The sequence below is a fragment of the Rhinoraja longicauda genome, chromosome 21 (genome assembly GCF_053455715.1).
Source record: "Rhinoraja longicauda isolate Sanriku21f chromosome 21, sRhiLon1.1, whole genome shotgun sequence".
NCBI lineage: Eukaryota > Metazoa > Chordata > Chondrichthyes > Rajiformes > Arhynchobatidae > Rhinoraja > Rhinoraja longicauda.
In genome coordinates, this window is record NC_135973.1 from 34,112,110 (window position 1) to 34,130,833 (window position 18,724).

The 18,724-nt window shown below is 44.1% G+C and overlaps 1 protein-coding gene across 2 annotated transcripts in view; it reads right to left on the bottom strand.

Moving 5' to 3' along the window:
• The window catches only part of shisa9a (shisa family member 9a), a 307,558-nt gene that overhangs the window by 222,225 nt on the left and 66,609 nt on the right, over positions 1 to 18,724 (bottom strand). The window lies entirely within an intron of this gene.

The window sequence follows — 18,724 nt, forward strand, 5'->3', positions numbered from 1 at the left end:
TGCATCTCTAAACTAAACTTCCTGCCCCGAGCAGAACATTATTGATTATTGTTATGATGAGTTGCTGAAAGCCAAATCAATGTATCTTGCTTTGTGTGCCAAAAGACTATTTAAAATCTGTACATTGGCCATTCTTATTGATGCACCACTGGCAAAGCATTTTATTTCTGGAACTTCCCCCTAATCACTCTGGTTCATTAAGGACTTCCATGTAGTCGTGTGCCTTATAGCATCTGATCTGCCGCCTTGGGGAATGGCCTTGGTTATGCTTTGATGGATCAGACACAGTTAGTACAGTCCCAACCAATCCCCCATAATCAGGGTTGCCAACTGCCCCATATTAGCCGGGACACCCCGTACTTGGGCTAAATTAGTTAGTCTCGTATGGGACTGCCGTATTAGTAGGGTTGCCAACTTCCTCACTCCCAAATAAGGGACAAAGGGTGACGTCACCACCCCACGCACCACGTGACCTCACCCAGCCACGTGCTCCCGCTCCACCAATGGCGGCCGCCCCAGCCAGGAGGCGGGTTGCTACGCAACCTCCATTAGGTGGCCGCCGCCTTTGGTGGAGCGGGAGTACGTGGCCGCTGGCTGGGTGAGGTCACATGGGGTGCGGGGAGGTGACGTCACCTTGTCCCGTATTTGGGAGTGAGGAAGTTGGCAACCCTACCTGTAATATCTGTATGGATTACCCGAGGGCAATTGGCGTTGATCGGAGATTGATATTAATCCAGAGGAAACATCATAATTGATGATGCGTGATATATAAAGCCAATTGGAAAATGATGGAGGATTGTTTTTGTACAGCTGCACATATCGTAGATGAATGCAATCCACTGATTCCACTTTATCCTCCCTAGCATCTCTTCTGGCCTCACAAGTCTTTGCGTTGTATCTAATTGTGTAATACTGGATAGTTCAAGAGGACGTTCAAGCATCCTTTCATCTAAAAGCTCTCCATGACTCCATCATAACCTTTGCATGCAACAGCTGTGATTCCCTGAAAAAAAAGCCAAATGTGGGCAATAGATAAATAATCGATTTCCATGACAAACAAATTCATTCTAGTCCTTTCTCTTACATTCAGTTTATCATCTTGGCTAGTGGTTTGATAACTTGATCCAGAAAGTTATATTTCCCTTTAGAAAGACAGTAAAGGCTTGTAAATAAACAGCTCCTATCTTGTTTCAGCAGCCTGACAGCAATATTGGCAAGATTTTAGGAGAGCAAAATGTTATGCAGTTCAGAATGAATTGGGGAAACACAAAGAAGGGAATTTTCATAAATAGTATAGGAAACAATATTACAGTTCCAAATTTCAATAATGTGGATGTTAATAGTTGTATAATTATGATATCTCTGCTACATAAATTTATTATTGGAAAAGTCTGTTACTTAATGTAGTGATATTAAACCTATGATTTTTTTTTCTTATATTGATGCATTTGGTATAAGTGCAACAATTCTTACTCCCATCACTTAAAGAGTTGATTGAACTCTTTTTGACAAGCATAGCATTTACAGTGCGGGGAATGTGGGAGAGATTGATCAGTGGAAGTTCCACAAAAAGATTATTCGCATTGATACACTCAATTCCAAACGTAACATGGAAAACCAGTGGGTGAGGAGGCTGAAATGAGCCAAAGTATTTTAGGTTCCCCCCACCAGTTGGCACTACCAAACATGAGAGGAATAGATCGGATAGATGCATTTCCGAATCGAGGACCAGAAAGGTTTAAGGTGAAGGGGAAAAGATTTAATAGGAATCTGAGGGATAACTTTTTCACACAAAGGGTGGTGGGTGCATGGAACAAGCTGCCAGAGGAGGTAGGTGAGGCTGGGACTATCCCAACATTTAAGAGACAGTGAGACAGGTACATGGATAGGACAGGTTTGGAGGGATATGGACCAAATGCGGTCAAGTGGGACGTTTCGCTGGGACATGTTGGCCGGTTTGGGCAAGTTGGGCCTAAGGGCCTGTTTCAACACTGTATCACTCTATGACTCTATGACGCAAACATCAATTATAATGAGTTTATGGTACAGAAGTAGCCTATGGTTAGGGGTGGCAAGGTGGCACAGCAGTAGAGTTGCTGCGTACAGCGCTTGCAGCGCCGGTGACCCAGGTTAGATCTCGACTATGATGCTGTTTGTACGGAGTTTGTACGTTCTCCCCATGACCTGCATGGGTTTTCTCCGAGATCTTCGGTTTCCTCCCCCACTCCAAAGACGTACACGTTTGTAGGTTAATTGGCTTGGTGTATGTGTAAATTGGTCCTCATGTGTGTAGGATAGTGTTAATGTGCGAGGATCGCTGGTCGGCGCAGACTCAGTGGGCCGAAGGGCCTGTTTCTGCACTGTATCTCTAAAACAAAACAAAAAACTAAAGGTGCCATTTGGTCCATCTACTGCCATTTTCACAAATGCCACTCTTACCCCTCCTGATATCTCTTCATCGGCATAATCCTCCTTCCCTTCGTCCCATGTGCTCATCTGGCTTTCCTTCAAATTAGTCATCCAACGCCATTGCCACACTCTATTGCCACACTCCATTGCCACACTCCATTGCCACACTCCATTGTCACACTCCATTGCCACACTCCATTGCCACAATCCATTGCCACACTCCATTGGCACACTCCATTGGCACACTCCATTGCCACACTCCATTGCCACACTCCATTGCCACACTCCATTGCCACACTCCATTGCCACACTCTCAGCAATTCCATGTTAAAGAAGTTTCCCCCAAATTCTCTACACTATAATAGGACAGGTTTGCAGGGTTATGGACCAAGCAGGCAAGTGGGACTAGGGTACCTGGGACATTGTTGGCCGGTGTGGGCGAGTTGGGCTGAAGGGCCTGTTTCCACACTGTATGATTGTATGAGGATAACTTAAAACAGCATTCACTAAACTGTTTAATTGACATGAATAAAAATTGTGGCAATTATAACCAAATGAACCAATCAAGAAAAAAACGTTGCTTTAATATCATGACTTTAATGAACCAGTGATTCCAACAGTAAATTCCTTCGGCAGAGATTAGAGATATCATTATTACATGGCTATAAACATCTGTAGATGGTGGGACAAGTTCACATATTTACAACTCCGGGGGGTGGGAGACTAAAAACTCAACATTTGTAGTAGATAAAATGTAACTAAAAACATTCAACGTTATGCTGCTCTCTGTATTTAATGATTGAATCTAAAAAAAATGAATTGGGATAAATGACAGTGCACAGTACAGCCAAGAATTTTGTTTGCCACAAAGTCCATTAAGGTCAACTGAGCCAGCTGGAAGCAGGGTGACAAAATACAGTCTCCAAATGAATTAAAGCAATTATGAGGGGTGATCGCTTGGCTGATCCCTCCCCAGTTTAATTAGATGTCGACAATGTTCCTGGCTTTTTTCAATGGTTAGTTTATCAATTTTAGTGGCTTCTCGGCATTAGGTCTGATAAAAGCAGCATCCATGTGAATTTTATTTTCTGGCACCCTAAACTTTGGAATGGTCTGATTAATTTTCAAATGTTTAGGGGGAGCATGCTACAGAAGGGGGAAATGCACCTCGGCAAACTCCACCATCTACATTCTCTCACAAATAGCTTCCTTTGACATGTCGAAACAAGGAACTGCAGATGCCGATTTATACCAAAGGTGGACACAAAGTGCTGGAATAACTCAGCAGGTCGGGCAGCATCTCTGCAGGACGGCACGGTGGCGCAGCGGTAGAGTTGCTGCCTTACAGCAAATGCAGCGCTGGAGACTCGGGTTCGATCCCGACTACGGATGTTTGTCTGTACGGAGTTTGTACGTTCTCCCCGTGACCTGCGTGGTTTTTCTCCGAGATCTTTGGTTTCCTCCCACACTCCAAAGACGTACAGGTATGTAGGTTGATTGGCTTGGTAAAATCTAAAAAATCGTCCCTTATGTGTGTAGGACAGTGTTAATGTGCGGGGATCGCTGGGCGGCGCGGACCCTGTGGGCCGAATAGCCTGTTTCAGCGCTGTATCTCTAAACTAAACTAAACTAAAAAAAAAGGAATGGGTGACGTTTTGGGTCAGAGATGCTGCCTGACCTGCTGACTGAGTTACTCCAGTACTTTGTGTGTCTTCCTCTGAAATAGTTTAGTTGAGCGAAAAACAACACAATCTCTGTGAACGAAACTCAGGTCAAGAAAGAAACAAGGATCAGAGAAACAAATACAAAGAGATTTAAAGCACAAAGAAGGCAGTAGACTGACTTTAAAGAATGCTACAGATCTCACTTCTTCTAATACAGTGGCAGAGTTATGGATAAAATGAATAAATGGAAAAGGGTTGAAGGATCTGATGGGGGGTTGTGTAGACCTCCTGGTAACAGCCATGGAGTGGACGTGTGCAGAAGCTCAACAAGTATTTAACAAAGGTGAAGATGGACAAAATGCCGGTGTAACTCAGCAGAACAGGCAGCATCTCCAAATAGAAGGAATGGGCGACGTTTCGGGTCGAGACCCTTCTTCAGACGGGTCTCGAAGGGACTGAAGGGTCTGAAGAAGGGTCGCGACCCGAAAACGTCGCCCTTATTCACACTGCCGTTTTTTCTCTCTTTTAAGACTTTTTTTCAAACTATCTCAAGGCCAAGCTTTCGGTCATCTGCTCCAACATGTGATCCAGAGTCATATCTTGTTTGATAATGTTCCTGTGAACCATATTGAGTAGCTTTACTACTCTGATGGGTCCTATATTAACACATATTTTCGCTGAGGACGGGATGCAAACGCATGTTGGAGTCTTGAACCTCAGCCAGGATTGCAGTGTATCTTAAATAAAATATAAAATATTGGAAAGACTCAGCAGCAAGTTGAAGGCTCTTCAACTTCAAACGTTAACTTTGTTTCTCTTTCCACAGAAACTGGCTGAGTCGACCACTGTTTGCAGCATTTTCTGGTTCTATTTCAGATTTCCAGCATTTGCAATTTTTTGATTTTGATTGATTTAGCTTTAGTTTTGAGATACAGCACAGAAACAGGCCCTTCAGCCCACTGAGTCCGTACTGACCAGCGATACCCGCACATTAACACTACCCTACATACACTAGGGACAATTTTGCATTTATACTAGGCCAATTAACCTACAAACCTGTACGGTTTGGAGTGTGGGAGGAAACTGAAAGTAAGCATGCAGGTACAGCAGGTAGTAAAGAAAGCTAATGGCATGTTGGCCTTCATTGCAAGAGGATTTTAGTTTAGGAGTAAGGAGGTCCTACTGCAGGTGTACAGGGTCCTGGTGAGACTGCACCTGGAGTAATGTGTGCAATTTTGGTCTCCTAATTTGAGGAAGGACATTATTGCTATTGTGGGAGTGCAGCGTGGGTTCACCAGGTTAATTCCCAGGATGGCGGGACTGACATATGATGAAAGAATGGGTCGACTGGGCTTGTATTCACTGGAATTTAGAACGATGAGAGGGTATCTTATAGAAAGGTATAAAATACTTAAAGGATTGGACAGGCTAGATGCAGGGAAAATGTTCCCGATGTTGGGGCAGTCCAGAACCAGGGGTCACAGTTTAAAAATAAAGGGAAGTCCATTTAGGGCTGAGATGAGGAAGATCTTCTTCACCCAGAGAGTTGTGAATCTGTGGAATTCTCTGCCACAGAAGGCAGTGGAGGCCAATTCACTGGATGTTTTCAAGCAAGAGTTAGATTTAGCTCTTAGGGCTAACGGAATCAAGGGATATGGGGAGAAAGCAGGAACGGGGTATTGATTTTGGATGATCAGCCATGATCATATTGAATGGCGGTGGTGGCTCGAAGGGCCGATTGGCCTACTCCGGCACCTATTTTTCTATGTTTCTATGTTTCTAAACCAGAGATCTTGGAGAAAACCCACGCAGGTCACGGAGAGAACGTACAAACTCCATACAAACAGCACCCGTAGTCAGGATCGAACCTGGCGCTGTAAGGCGCCAACTCTACCGCTGCGTCACCGTGCCGCCCTTGATTGAATGATATAGCATGGAAACAGGCACTTGAGCCCACCATGTCCACGCCAGCCACCAATCACCCATTCACAGCAGTCCGATGTTATCCCACTTTCTGCACAATCAGGGTCATTTACAACAGCAATTGAACCTACAAATCTGCCTGTCTATGGAATGTGGGAGGAAACCAGAGCACCCGATGGAAATCCACATAGAGAGTTGTAGGGAGAGCATGCAAACTCCACATAGACAACACCCAAGATCAGGAACCCTGGAGTTGTGAGGCAGCAACACTACCAACTGCACCACTGTGTATTTTCCTGTAGTGTACCCAGGTTTCTTCCTTTAGAACCAGATTACCTTCCCTTTCCCATTTCTGTTTTACATACAGTGAGTTGCCTTTTCTCTGCCTTTTCTCTGCCGTAAACCCTTGTATAATTTTGAGATGGTTTTCTGTTTTGAGCCTCCATGGTAAGCATCAATAAATACATTTAACAAAATATTATCCCATTTTACTTCTGCACATTCCTTTTGTATTTGATCTATATAATGGCGAATTTGAAGGTATCTATAGAAATCATCATTATTCAAACCAAATTGCCTCTTCAGATTCTCAAAGCTGTTCATAGACCCCTTATGTAAAAATGTGCAATATGATGTCAAACCTTGAGAACTCCATCTTTTAAAACTAGTGTCCTGTCTTTTTGGTACAAAATCTGGATCAAACGTGCACCATCTCAAAACCTTCACAGCATCCCTCAGATGATTTTGGGTAACGACCTTATTCCATACCTTAAGTGATAATCGAATCCATGAGTTTCCCAAATTAATTAACTTATTTGTTAACTCCTTATCTCCGATTGCAGCCTGAATCGGAAATTCCTCTGTTATAGCAATCTCAATCTCCTTCCATCTAGCACAATAGTCGGGGTTGCACCAATAAATTAATGTTCTCAGCTGAGCAGCTGCATAATAGTCTTTCAAGCACGGGAGTGCAACCCCACCTTTATTTTTGGTCAGTTGTAACCCCTGGTATCTGATTCTTGGTCTTTGTCCCTGCCAAATATACCTCGAGATATGTTTATCCCATTCTTGAAATTGTTGGTCTGATATATCTAGTGGAAGTGATTGAAAGAGATGCAACAGCCTCGGTAACATAACCATTTTCACCGATTCAATACGAGATCCAAAATTAAGATAAGGTATTAGGTCCCACCTCCTAATGTCTTCCCTGATCTTATTGTTCAATGGGAGGTAGTTAAGCAAGTGCAGTTTAGTCAGATCTATTGGAATGTTTATTCCCAGATATCTCATGGATTCAGCATCCCACCTCAAGTTAAAATTTTCCCTTACTTTTACTGAGGGGCTATATTTGAAACTAAGAATTTGTGTTTTTATAACATTTAACTTATAGCCAGAGAAGGATCCATATTGTTCCAAAACATAAAATAACTGTAACAAAGACTGTTCAGGGTCTGACAAATACACCAATACGTCATCGGCAAATAAGGAAATATTTTGTTCCCCTCCTTTCATTACTATTCCTTTGATATTAGTATTCTGGATAATCCACTGACTCAAAGGTTCGATAAAAACCGCAAATAAAAGGGGGCTGATTGGACATCCCTGTCTTGTTCCTCTTTCTAGCAAAACTGGTTTTGAAACTACTCCGTTAATTTTAATTCTTGCACTTGGGCTATCATAAAGAGCCTGTATTGTTTTAATAAAAGTATTGTGAAATCCAAATCTATCTAAAGCTCTAAGCAAAAAAGACCAATTTACACAATCAAAAGCTTTTTCAGCATCTAACCCCACTAGGACTGCTTCTAAGTTAAATTTTGTTATGTGGTCAATTATGTACAATGTCCTTCTAATGTTGTCTTGGGTTTGTCTCCCTCGAACAAACCCTGTCTGATCCAGGCTAATAATTTGTGGTAGCAAACACTCTAATCGTTTGGCTAGTATGTGAGTAAAAATTTTGTAATCCTGGTTGAGTACGCTCACTGGCCTAAAATTACTGCATACAGATTTATATTTTCCCTCTTTCGGAATCAATGAGATTACTGCCTCCTTCCAGGAGGGGGGTATTACGTTCTCTTTGAGAACCCAATTGAAAGTGCGTTGTAACGTAGGGACCAATGAGTCCACCATTGCCCGGTACCATTCTGAAGGGAACCCGTCTGGGCCCAGGGCCTTATTTGGTTTAAGATGTACTATAGCAGACCAAACTTCTTTCTCTGTTATTTCAGCTACAAGGGACTTACTCTGTTCACTGGTCAATTTTGGCAAATGAATCTCCTTAAAGAAATCCTCCATTTTCTCCTCACTGATTTGAGGTTGTAAATATAATCTTTTGAATTATATATCAAAACAATTTTGTATTTCCTTCAATTTATAGTGTGTAAAATTAGTTACAGGGTGTTTTATTTTATGAATTGTATTCTCTGCCTGTTATTTTTTTAGTTTATAGGCTAATAATTTACTGGCTTTCCCCCCCCCATCATAATATTTCTGTTTTACAAAAATCAACTTTTTTTCTATATCTTTTGTATAAATATCATTTATTTCATTCTTCTTCTTCACAAGTAGTTCTCGGATTTTTTGATCATTTGTATCCTTATGGTTTTGTTCCAGTTGTTTCAGTTCCACTTGCAGCCGCTCTAACTTTTCATGTCTAGCTTTCTTTATGTAAGCACTATATCCTGTTATCTTGCCCCGAAGCACCGCTTTACATGCATCCCACAGTATCAGAGGTGAAACTTCGTCATTGTCATTTAGTTCCAGATACTCTGTAATATCGTTCATAATCTGTTCTTTCATATGAATTTAAATACATATGTATTTAATCTCCATAAAGTGTCTCTTTGATACCGATCAAGAAGTAGTTTTAAATACACAGGACTATGATCTGAAAGGTCCATGCTCCCCACCTCGCAGCTTACAACCCTATGAAGGTCTTTTCCAAAGGTAAGAAAATAATCAATCCGAGAATATGCCAAATGTGGATTAGAAAAACATGTGTAGTCTCGTTTTGACAAATTTAGTTCTCTCCATACATCAATTAATCCAATATCATTCATTGCCAAATTAATTTTTTTATTTATCAATTTCGGCTGAGCTATATGAACATTTGAAGATGTCCAGTTTAGGATTTAATCTAACATTAAGATCCCCCCACAGATTAATACTCCCTGGGTTTCAGATATTATCAAATCAAACACTTGTTTAAAAAAATTCCAATCCGAGTTGGGAGGAGCGTGAATATTTAACAGAGTAACCAATGAGCCGCTTAAATTACCTCTCATGAAGATATATCTCCCCTCTGGATTTCTCTTTTCAAAGGTGGGATCAAAACTTATATTGCTAGAGATTAATATTGCCACCCCCCTCCTATGACCAGCACTATATGATGAGGAGTACTGATGTTTAAAGCCCAGTCGTTTTAGTTTAGCAGGCTCTGTTTCAGACAGGTGTGTTTCTTGTAGAAAGGCCACCTCGACTCTATCTCTCTTTATTTTGGTTAATATCTTGCTTCTCTTAATAGGATTGATAAGGCCATTCACATTATAAGTTACTATTTTAACTGCTTGCATTTAGTGTCCAATAAGTAGAAGAAATAAAAGTATATAAACCATACCAGCTCCAGTATCCATGCACGAAACAGCCCCCAAAAAACAACTACAGAACAAAAACACAATAATGACACGAAAGTAAATAAACGGACTTCCAACTGTGGGGTCCTGATTTTGACCCTATTAAAGCCCTGATGGTGAGAGGGCTTTGAGGTGTTGCCTCTCCCCCTGACAGGTGGGAGAGGGCCGTCTTCTAACGGTGGCTCTTCCGTTCCAAAGCTGTCCATCTATCCGGCTACCCGGTTAGAAGAGTCCACCCGACATATACATAATATCCGTGTTCATAGCCTATACCATGCTCGTTTAATGTAACGAGTAAAAACAAGGCCTTAAAGTCTGTCCTCCGATGGGAGACGGGTCCTGAAACTCCCCAACATCAAAACTCGACTCACCCGCTTCCTTTGGTCACCTCTGCCGTTCGAACCTTCGGTTCAGTCATTATCCCAAGTCCTGGCGTCTAAAAGCCTGTAACTTTTCCTTGAAATCCACTTTCCTGACCGTTCTCTCCCGGTTCCCCGGTCTCCCGGCACTACGCCAAGTGAGATGCTGGATCCGCTCCAAAAGGGACTCCGGGTGTTTGATGACCGACACCGGGAGTCCCCTCTTCGCCATATCCTCCGTCGCCTCCTCCGCCGATCCATATACCACTGTTCCCTCCTGGTAGAAAACTCTTAACTTGGCCGGAAATGGAGTTTGAAATCTGATTTTCTTCTCCTTCAGGATTCTTTTCGCTTCGGTGTATTCCCTCCGTTTTTTTTAACACATCTGGCGCATAATTGTGATCCAGGTTAACTCTCTTCTTGAGGTATTGAAATCCTCTATTCTGCCAGGCCAGTCTAAGCAGCTCCTCTTTCATCCTGTAACTTGACAACTTGGCCACCATGGACCTCGGTCGGGCATCCCCGGGCGGCTTCGACATCAGAGCTCGGTGCTCTCTCTCTACCCGTAGTTTAAAGGCGGCCGGGAGCCCCAGTCCTTCCCGCAACAAACTTTCCACAAAATCCACCATTGACGGGGAGTTCTCCTCTGCTCCCTCTTTAACTCCATGAATTCGGATATTTTCACGTCTGGAGCGGCTCTCTATATCCGTCAATTTGGCATCTAGGTATATTTGGAGTTGCAGCAGCTCCGTCACCACGTCCTCTGCCACCTGTAGCCTGTTTTCAGCCGCGTCAATCCTCTCTTCCGCCTCCCCGATTCTGGTGTTCGTCTTAGTAATTTCTTCCCGAATTCCGTTCAGCTGCTCACTATTGTCCTTTCTAAACTCTCTCAACTCTTTCAATATGAGGCTGAGGTCTGCTTTCTCTCGTTCCTTATCTGGGTGCATTTGCTTATCATCGTCCTCCCTTGCACTGCTAGCTGAGGAGGCTCGGCTAGCCCCTTCCCCCTCACCATCGAAAAACTCCATCCACGTCGACTTTTTACTCTTTCCTCTAGGCATAATCCTGACCCACAATATTTACTAAACTGCAACAAAAGTTTTGGAAATATTCGAGTTGTAGTGGGTAAATATTAACTCAAAATGTCGGGAGCTCTTACCCTAATCTGCCATCTCATGGCTCGTTCAACCGGAAGTCCTGTAATATGGTTGTATAATAGTTTCATTTGGTATATTTGTTTGCATTGTATTCTGGTGGGGGAGTTCCGTTTTGTTTTATTGCATTGTAAATATTATTTTTAAATAATTGAATAAATGTTTTGAATAAATAAAAACCATCACACGCAGTATTCTGCAGGGAACGTTCAGGATAAAGGCATCGGCATCTTACAATATTTCACCTTTCATAGCAGATTTGAAAGAGTAGACAATAGACAATAGGTGCATGAGTAGGCCATTCAGCCCTTCGAGACAGCACCACCATTCAATGCGATCATGGCTGATCATTCTCAATCAGTACCCCGTTCCTACTTTCTCCCCATACCCCCTGAATGCATTCAGAGAATTGGCCTCCATTGCCTTCTGAGGCAGTGAATTCCACAGATTTACAACTCTCTGAGTGAAAAAGTTTTTCCTCATCTCCGTTCTAAATGGCCTACCCCTTATTCTTAAACTGTGGCCCCTGGTTCTGGACACCCCCAACATTGGGAACATGTTTCCTGCCTCTAACGTGTCCAACGAGTAGTTTTGTTATCGCCTTATCCCCAGCCAACAATGGACCATTGTGGGCTCCACCCTTCCTGAGTCATCGATGTGCTGTCAAAGTTATGAAAGGTGCCGTATGAATGCAAGTCCTTTTATTCTTTGTCACGTGACAAATGTAAATACCACTGCAGTGATTTGCAGGCAAATCAAGGTGACAAACAGCAAGTTGGCTCCAAAGTGTGTCAGAAAACGTCTGACTGAATGAACATGGAGCTGCTGTTAATAATCCCCCCCATTCATTCTATGGGAGTGCTGCACAGCTAAACCGAGCACTTTGTCAAGGTCCTGTTGCTCTACCATGGCAAAGGACATGAACGATTTGAGAAACAGTAACCCCTCGTTTTAACGGTGACCCTTTACAATGGGTTTCTGATGTCACGGATGGATCTGCCCATGCCACCCCCGGCTCACAAGGTGCACTAGTGAGCCCTTCTTCAACACCCTTGACGTGGCTGTTGTAGCGGCTCACGTTGTAGCCCCTGGAGACAGCGCTTTCAGGTCGCTGCCACTGACAGGGCGCGCTTGGTCACCATGGGGCTCCCTCCCCTCTCACCTGCTGTGCTTCCTGTTGTCGCCATCGCTTTGACCGCTCCCTGCTTGAACTCCCTGCTCAAACATTGCCATCTCCTCCTTCTCCCATCGCTTTGTCCATTTGGCCTCTTACCCCCCCCCCCTCCCCACCCTCCCAACCCCCTTCCACCACTGCCGCCTCCTCCTCCTCCTCCCCTGGAGTCGCCGATATACTCCACCTTGGAAATGACAGCAGGTGAGAGGGGAGGGAGCCCATGGTGACCGAGCACAGTGGCGCAGCGGTAGAGTCGCTGCCTTACAGCGAATGCAGCGCCGGAGACCAGGTTCAATCCTGACCACGGGTGCTGTCTGTACGGAGTTTGTACATTCTCCCCGTGACCTGCGTGGGTCTTCTCCGAGATCTTCGATTTCCTCCCACACTACAAAGACGTACAGGTTTGTAGGTTAATTGGCTTGGTAAATGTAAAAATTGTCCCTAGTGGGTACAGGATAGTGTTAATGTGCGGGGATCGCAGGCCGGCACAGACCCAATGGGCCGAAAGGGCCTGTTTCAGCGCTGTATCTCTAAACTGCACATCTTGTGGTTGGCAGCGGCCTGATTTGTAAATTGTTCCTAGTGTGTGTAGGATAGCGTTAGTGTGTGGGGGATCGCTGGTCGGCGTGGACTCAGTGGGCCGAAAGACCATTTTCCGCGCTGTATCTCTAAACTAAACTAAACTAAATAGAGTTGAGGCCCTTGGCAACTTTGGCAGTCATGCCACTGTTGCAGGTGTCCACAGGTGGATTTGCAGAAGGATGCCAGGTTCTGTATCTCACTTCCAATCCACCAGGGGCACCTGGATGTGTTTGCCCTCAGCAACTGTCAAGCCCAGGTGCCAGGGTCCATAAAATAGGTTGGCAGCAGAATAGTAGATGCAGCCAAGGTATCTTCTGCCCAGATCCACTTTCATTTGGTCCACCTCCAATCCCCAACATAAACCGTAAACCTCGAACCCTGCAAAAGACAGGCTTCTCCCAGTTACCTTCGTGTTTATCCTGAGCATATAAAGGTCTGGAGGGATTTCTTTCCAGAAATATATCTACCAAGTCCACCTACAAAGTATAATTTACTATCTACTTTATGAGGCAGCAAGCAATACTGATCAATTATGAGCTGCATTAGCAAATAATCTGTATCTATATACTAAAACTCTTGTTTGTTTGTTTGTTTGTTTGTTTGTTCCTGAACTACAGCCAAAACGGTACATGATAGCGTGACAATTTTAGGCCCACCTTACTCACCGTCGTCCCTTTGGTGCTAACGGAAGAAGTTTCATTGAAATCGGTGTTATATTTTTTAAGTTATTCACATTTTAAAGTTTAAATCTATCTACTAGGGAGGGAGGGGGGAGGGAAGGAGGGAGGGAGGGGGGTGGAGGGAGGGAGGGAGGATAAGGGGGGGTTGAGGGGGATGGAATGGGGGGGAGGGGAAGGGGGAAGGGGGGTGGAGGTAAGAGGGCAGGGGAGGGGAGGAGGGAGGGGGGGAGAGGGGGAGAGGGGGGGTGAGGAGGAGAGGGCGCTGCACCAATGCAGGAGAGGTGTGGGCCCAACGGGTCCACTTGGTCTAGTAGTCAATAAAAGTATAATAAGTTTGTATGAATAATGTGCCCGACTTTTGAAATCATTTGCATTAAATGCATCACAAAATATAGGTTGCAGCTGTGATGAAGATAAAACTGTTGGTAGTTGCCCATCCTGCTCTGGTGAGGGCATGTGCTTTAGAAATCCCAAAGGTGCCATTAGTAATTCCTCCCGCAGGTACAGAGGGCACCTCTACCACATTCATCAAGAAGCCCGGTGCAATGTGGAATGAAGAAGGCAGCACGGAAACAGGCCCTTCAGCCCAACTTGTCTACGTCGGCCAAGATGTCCTGCTGATTTAGTCCCATTTGCCTGCGCCTAGCCCATATCCCTCCAAACCATTCCTATTCGCGTATCTGTCAAAGTGTCTTTTCAATGTCATAATTGTACCAGCCTCACCCACTCCCTCTGGCAGCTCATTCCACAGATGCACCACTCTATGTGTGGAAAAGTTGCCTCTCAGGTCCCTTTTAAATCTTTCTCCTCTCACCTTAAATCCATGCCCTCTAGTTTATGCTGGGAAGAGGACTATGGATATTCACCTTATCTATGCCCCTCGTGATATTATACACTCATCCCTCAACCTCATATGGTCCATGGAAAGAAGAACCAGCCTGTCCAACCTCTCCTTAAAACTAGAATAAAAAAAGAAAGCATATTATCGGGGTGCATCACAGCTTGGTTTGGGAACAGCTCCATCCAAGGCTGCCAGAAATTGCAACAAATTGACCATCACGCAAACAAACCTCCCTTCCATTGACTCAATTTATAACTCACGCTGCCTCAGCAAGGCCAGCAGCATAATCAAGGACGAGCCGAACCCTCTTCTCCCCTCTCCCATCAGGCAAAAGGTACAGATGTGTGAAAACGCACACCTCCAGATTCAGGGGCAGTTTCTTCCCAGCTGTTATCAGGCAACTGAATAATCCTACCTCAACCAGAGAGCAGTGCTGAACTACTATCTACCTCATTGGTGACCCTCGAAATAGCATACTTTGCTGGCTTTACCTTTCATTAAATGTTAGTCCCTCATTATGTAAATGGACTGACTGTAATCATGTATTGTCTTTCTGCTAGCTGGTTAGCATGCAACAATAGCTTTTCACTGTACCTCGGTACACATGACAATAAATTTAACTGAATAAAAAACTGAAAGTGAAATCCTCCAGACCCATTAACGTCCTTGTAAATCAGCCAGAGACAGCGCTGGGCTTACTTTAAAATGAGGCGCAATACAGGGCTACCCAAGTGCTAAACAGCAAAATCAGCACACCATTGACAAAGCTAAGCAATCCATGAACTGTACAGCAGTTCGAAGCTCTTCTGTTCTGACATAACTTGGCGTGAATGGTGATGAGCAATTAAACAGCTAATAGAAGATGGATCTCCAAAATCAATTCCATCCTCAGTAACACTGTGGCCTAGCATGTGAGTGCTACGGACAAGGCTGAAGCAAATGCAACTGCATTCCACCAGAGATGTCGAGCAAAGACATGGTGGCGCAGCGGTAGAGTTGCTGCCTTACAGTGTTTGCAGCACCTGAGACCCGGGTTCGATCCCGACTACGGGTGCCGTCTGTACGGAGTTTGTACGTTCTCCCCGTGACCGCGTGGGTTTTCTCCGAGATCTTTGGTTTCCTCCCACACTCCAAAGACATATAGGTATGTAGGTAAATTGGCTTGGTATAAGTGCAAATTGTCCCCAGTGTGTGTAAGATAGTGATAGTGTGCGGGGATCGCTGGTCGGTGCGGACTCGGTGGGCCGAATGGCTTGTTTCCGCACTGTATCATTAAACTAAACTAAATTAAACGCTCCATCTAAGCCAAACCCTGAGATCCCCACCATCACAGAACTGAGCCATCAGCCAACTTAACTCAGTGGATGTGATATGAGGTGATAGTTGAGAGCAAGCACATATACAAAGACAGGCACAAAGTGCTGGAGTAACTCAGTGGCTCAGGCAGCATCTCTGGAGAAGACGGGCAGAAGGCATTTCAGGTCGGGACCCTTCTTCAGTCCGATTGCAGTAGGGGGTGAGAAAGCTGGAAGAGAGGTTGGCGTTGGTCAAAGCCTGGCAAGTGAGTTGGAGATACAAGTGAGGGAGGTTTGAGTGGCAATCGATTGGACAATCGCCAGAGAATGGAAGAGATAAGGAGATCAGGAAAGAAGAGAAATGTGAAGTCAGAGGAAGGGGACAGTGGAAGCAGAAAGAGTTGTTGGTTAGTCACATAAAATTGGAGAATTCAGTGTTGATGTAAATGGGTTTTAAGCTACCCAAGCGGAACATGGCATGCTGTTCCTTCAGTTTGCATGTGGTCTCACTCAGGCAGTGGAGGAGACCCAGGGCAGAAGGATCATTCGTATGTTTTGTCTTTCTGCTGAATGGTTAGCCCGCAACAAAAGCATTTCACGGTACCTCGGTACACATGACAATAAACTAAACTGAAGTTTTGAGAATGGGAAAGGGGAACTATTTGCTAAAATAGTAGGTTTAGTTTAGAGATACAGAACGGAACAAGCCCTTCGGCCCACCGGGTCCGCGCCGACCAGCGATCCCCGCACATTAACACTATCCTACACACACTAGGGACAATTTTTACATTTACCAAGCCAATTAACCTACAAACCTGTACATCTTTGGAGTGTGGGAGGAAACCGAAGATCTCGGAGAAAACCCATGCAGGTCACGGGGGGAACGTGCAAACTCCGTACAGACAGCTCCCTTGGTCGGGATCGTACCCGGGTCTCCGGCGCTGCATTCGCTGTAAGGCAGCAACTCTACCGCTGCGCCACCGTGACTGCCCCCAGGTCAGTAATCCCCAGGAGATCCAGCTGGTCCCTTGCACCTATATCTCTTCCTCTGATTAGCTGGGACCTTTCAGATCCAGACAATGAAACAGCTTTGGTCTGAACATGGATCATCAAGTTTAACTCAAGATGTTTGGTGAGAACGACTACGGTGATAGCAAGGCAGCAGTATGACATTAAAGATCCCTCATAAAGCCAAGGTCAATGGGCAAAACACTCCAATGGTTGGAGTCACATTTGTGCAAAGAAAGATAGTTTGGTCTGAAGAAGGGTCTCGACCCGAAACGTCACCTACTCCTTTTCTCCTGAGATACAGCCTGACCCGCTGAGTCACTCCAGCTTTTTGTGTCTATCTATGGTTTAAAGCAGCATCTGCCGTTCCTGCCTACACAAGATAGTTTGGTTGTTGGTTGCTCATCCAAACATCACTTCATCACTGCAGGAGTCCTCAGTGCAGTGCCCGAGGCTCAAACATCCTTGGCTCGTTTATTTAATGATCTTTTATTCATCTTGAGGTTAGGGGACACTGCCCAGTCCATCACCGGCCCTGACCCCCCCCACCCCCCACCTTTACCAGAGTCGCTGCCACAAAAAGGCAGCCAGCATCATCAGAGCCCCACACCACCCTGGCCACACACTCATTTCACCCCTGCCATCGGGAAGAAGGTACAGGAGCCTGAAAACTGTAACGTCCAGGTTCAGCAACAGTTTCTTCCCTACAGCCATCAGGCTATTAAACACTACAACCTCAAATAAGTCTGAACTACATAAACTATTATTGTCATTAGTGCACTATCATTGTTTTATTTGTGTGCACGTGTGTGTGTGTGTGTGTGTGTGTGTGTGTGTGTGTGTGTGTGTGTGTGTGTGTGTGTGTGTGTATTTATATATATATATATGTATATATATATATATATGTATATATATGTGTGTGTGCGTGTGTGTGTGTGTGTGTGTGTGTGTGTGTGTGTGTGTGTGTGTGTGTATTTATATATATATATGTATATATATATGTGTGTGTGTGTGTGTGTGTGTGTGTGTGTGTGTGTGTGTGTGTGTGTGTGTGTGTGTGTGTGTGTGCGTGTGTGTGTGTGTGTGTGTGTGTGTGTGTGTGTGTGTGTGTGTGTGTGTGTGTGTATTTATATATATATATGTATATATATATGTGTGTGTGTGTGTGTGTGTGTGTGTGTGTGTGTGTGTGTGTGTGTGTTTATATATATATATTATATATATGTGTGTGTGTGTGTGTGTGTGTGTGTGTGATCTATATATATGTGTATATATTTGCGAGTATGTGCATATATACACACACTGAACCTTTTTTTTCTCTCTCGTTTATTTTATTGTTTACAGTGTACTGTGTTTACATATTCTGTTGTGCTGCTGCAGGTAAGAATGTCATTGTTCTATCTGGGACATATGACAATAAAACACTCTTGACTCTTGGCCAGAGATGGCAATGTTCCCTTAAGACTGTTCAGTAAAGGAAGCAGCCCAGACCTCAATGCAGAATGACCTACAAAACCTTCAGGCATGGGCTGATAAATGTCAAGTAACACTCATACCACACAAGTGCCAACAAGAGAGCATCTAACCACATACTAATGATATTCAATAGCTTTATTGTTGGCAAAGCCTACATAATCAACATCGCAGGGGTCATCTTTAGCCAGAAATTTAATTTAGATTGCCACATGGTACAAAAGCAGGTTAGAGTCTGGATCTGATATCTGTACTTGCCTACCTAGTCTACCTTCTGCAAAAGGACTACAATGGTTCACTCAGATGGCTCACCACCACCTTCTAAGGGATATTTAAGGATGGGCATCAAATGCTGGCTTTGTTAATGATGTTGTGAAAATAAAAATAAAATAGGTGAACTACGGAAAATGTCAAGAATATGTCATCTATTTTTACTGTGAAATATTTTTTAAATCATATTGGTTGACCAGGTATACGGTTTATGCGCCATAAAAAACTCAATTTACTATTTGGCAAACAATCTATCTTAAAAA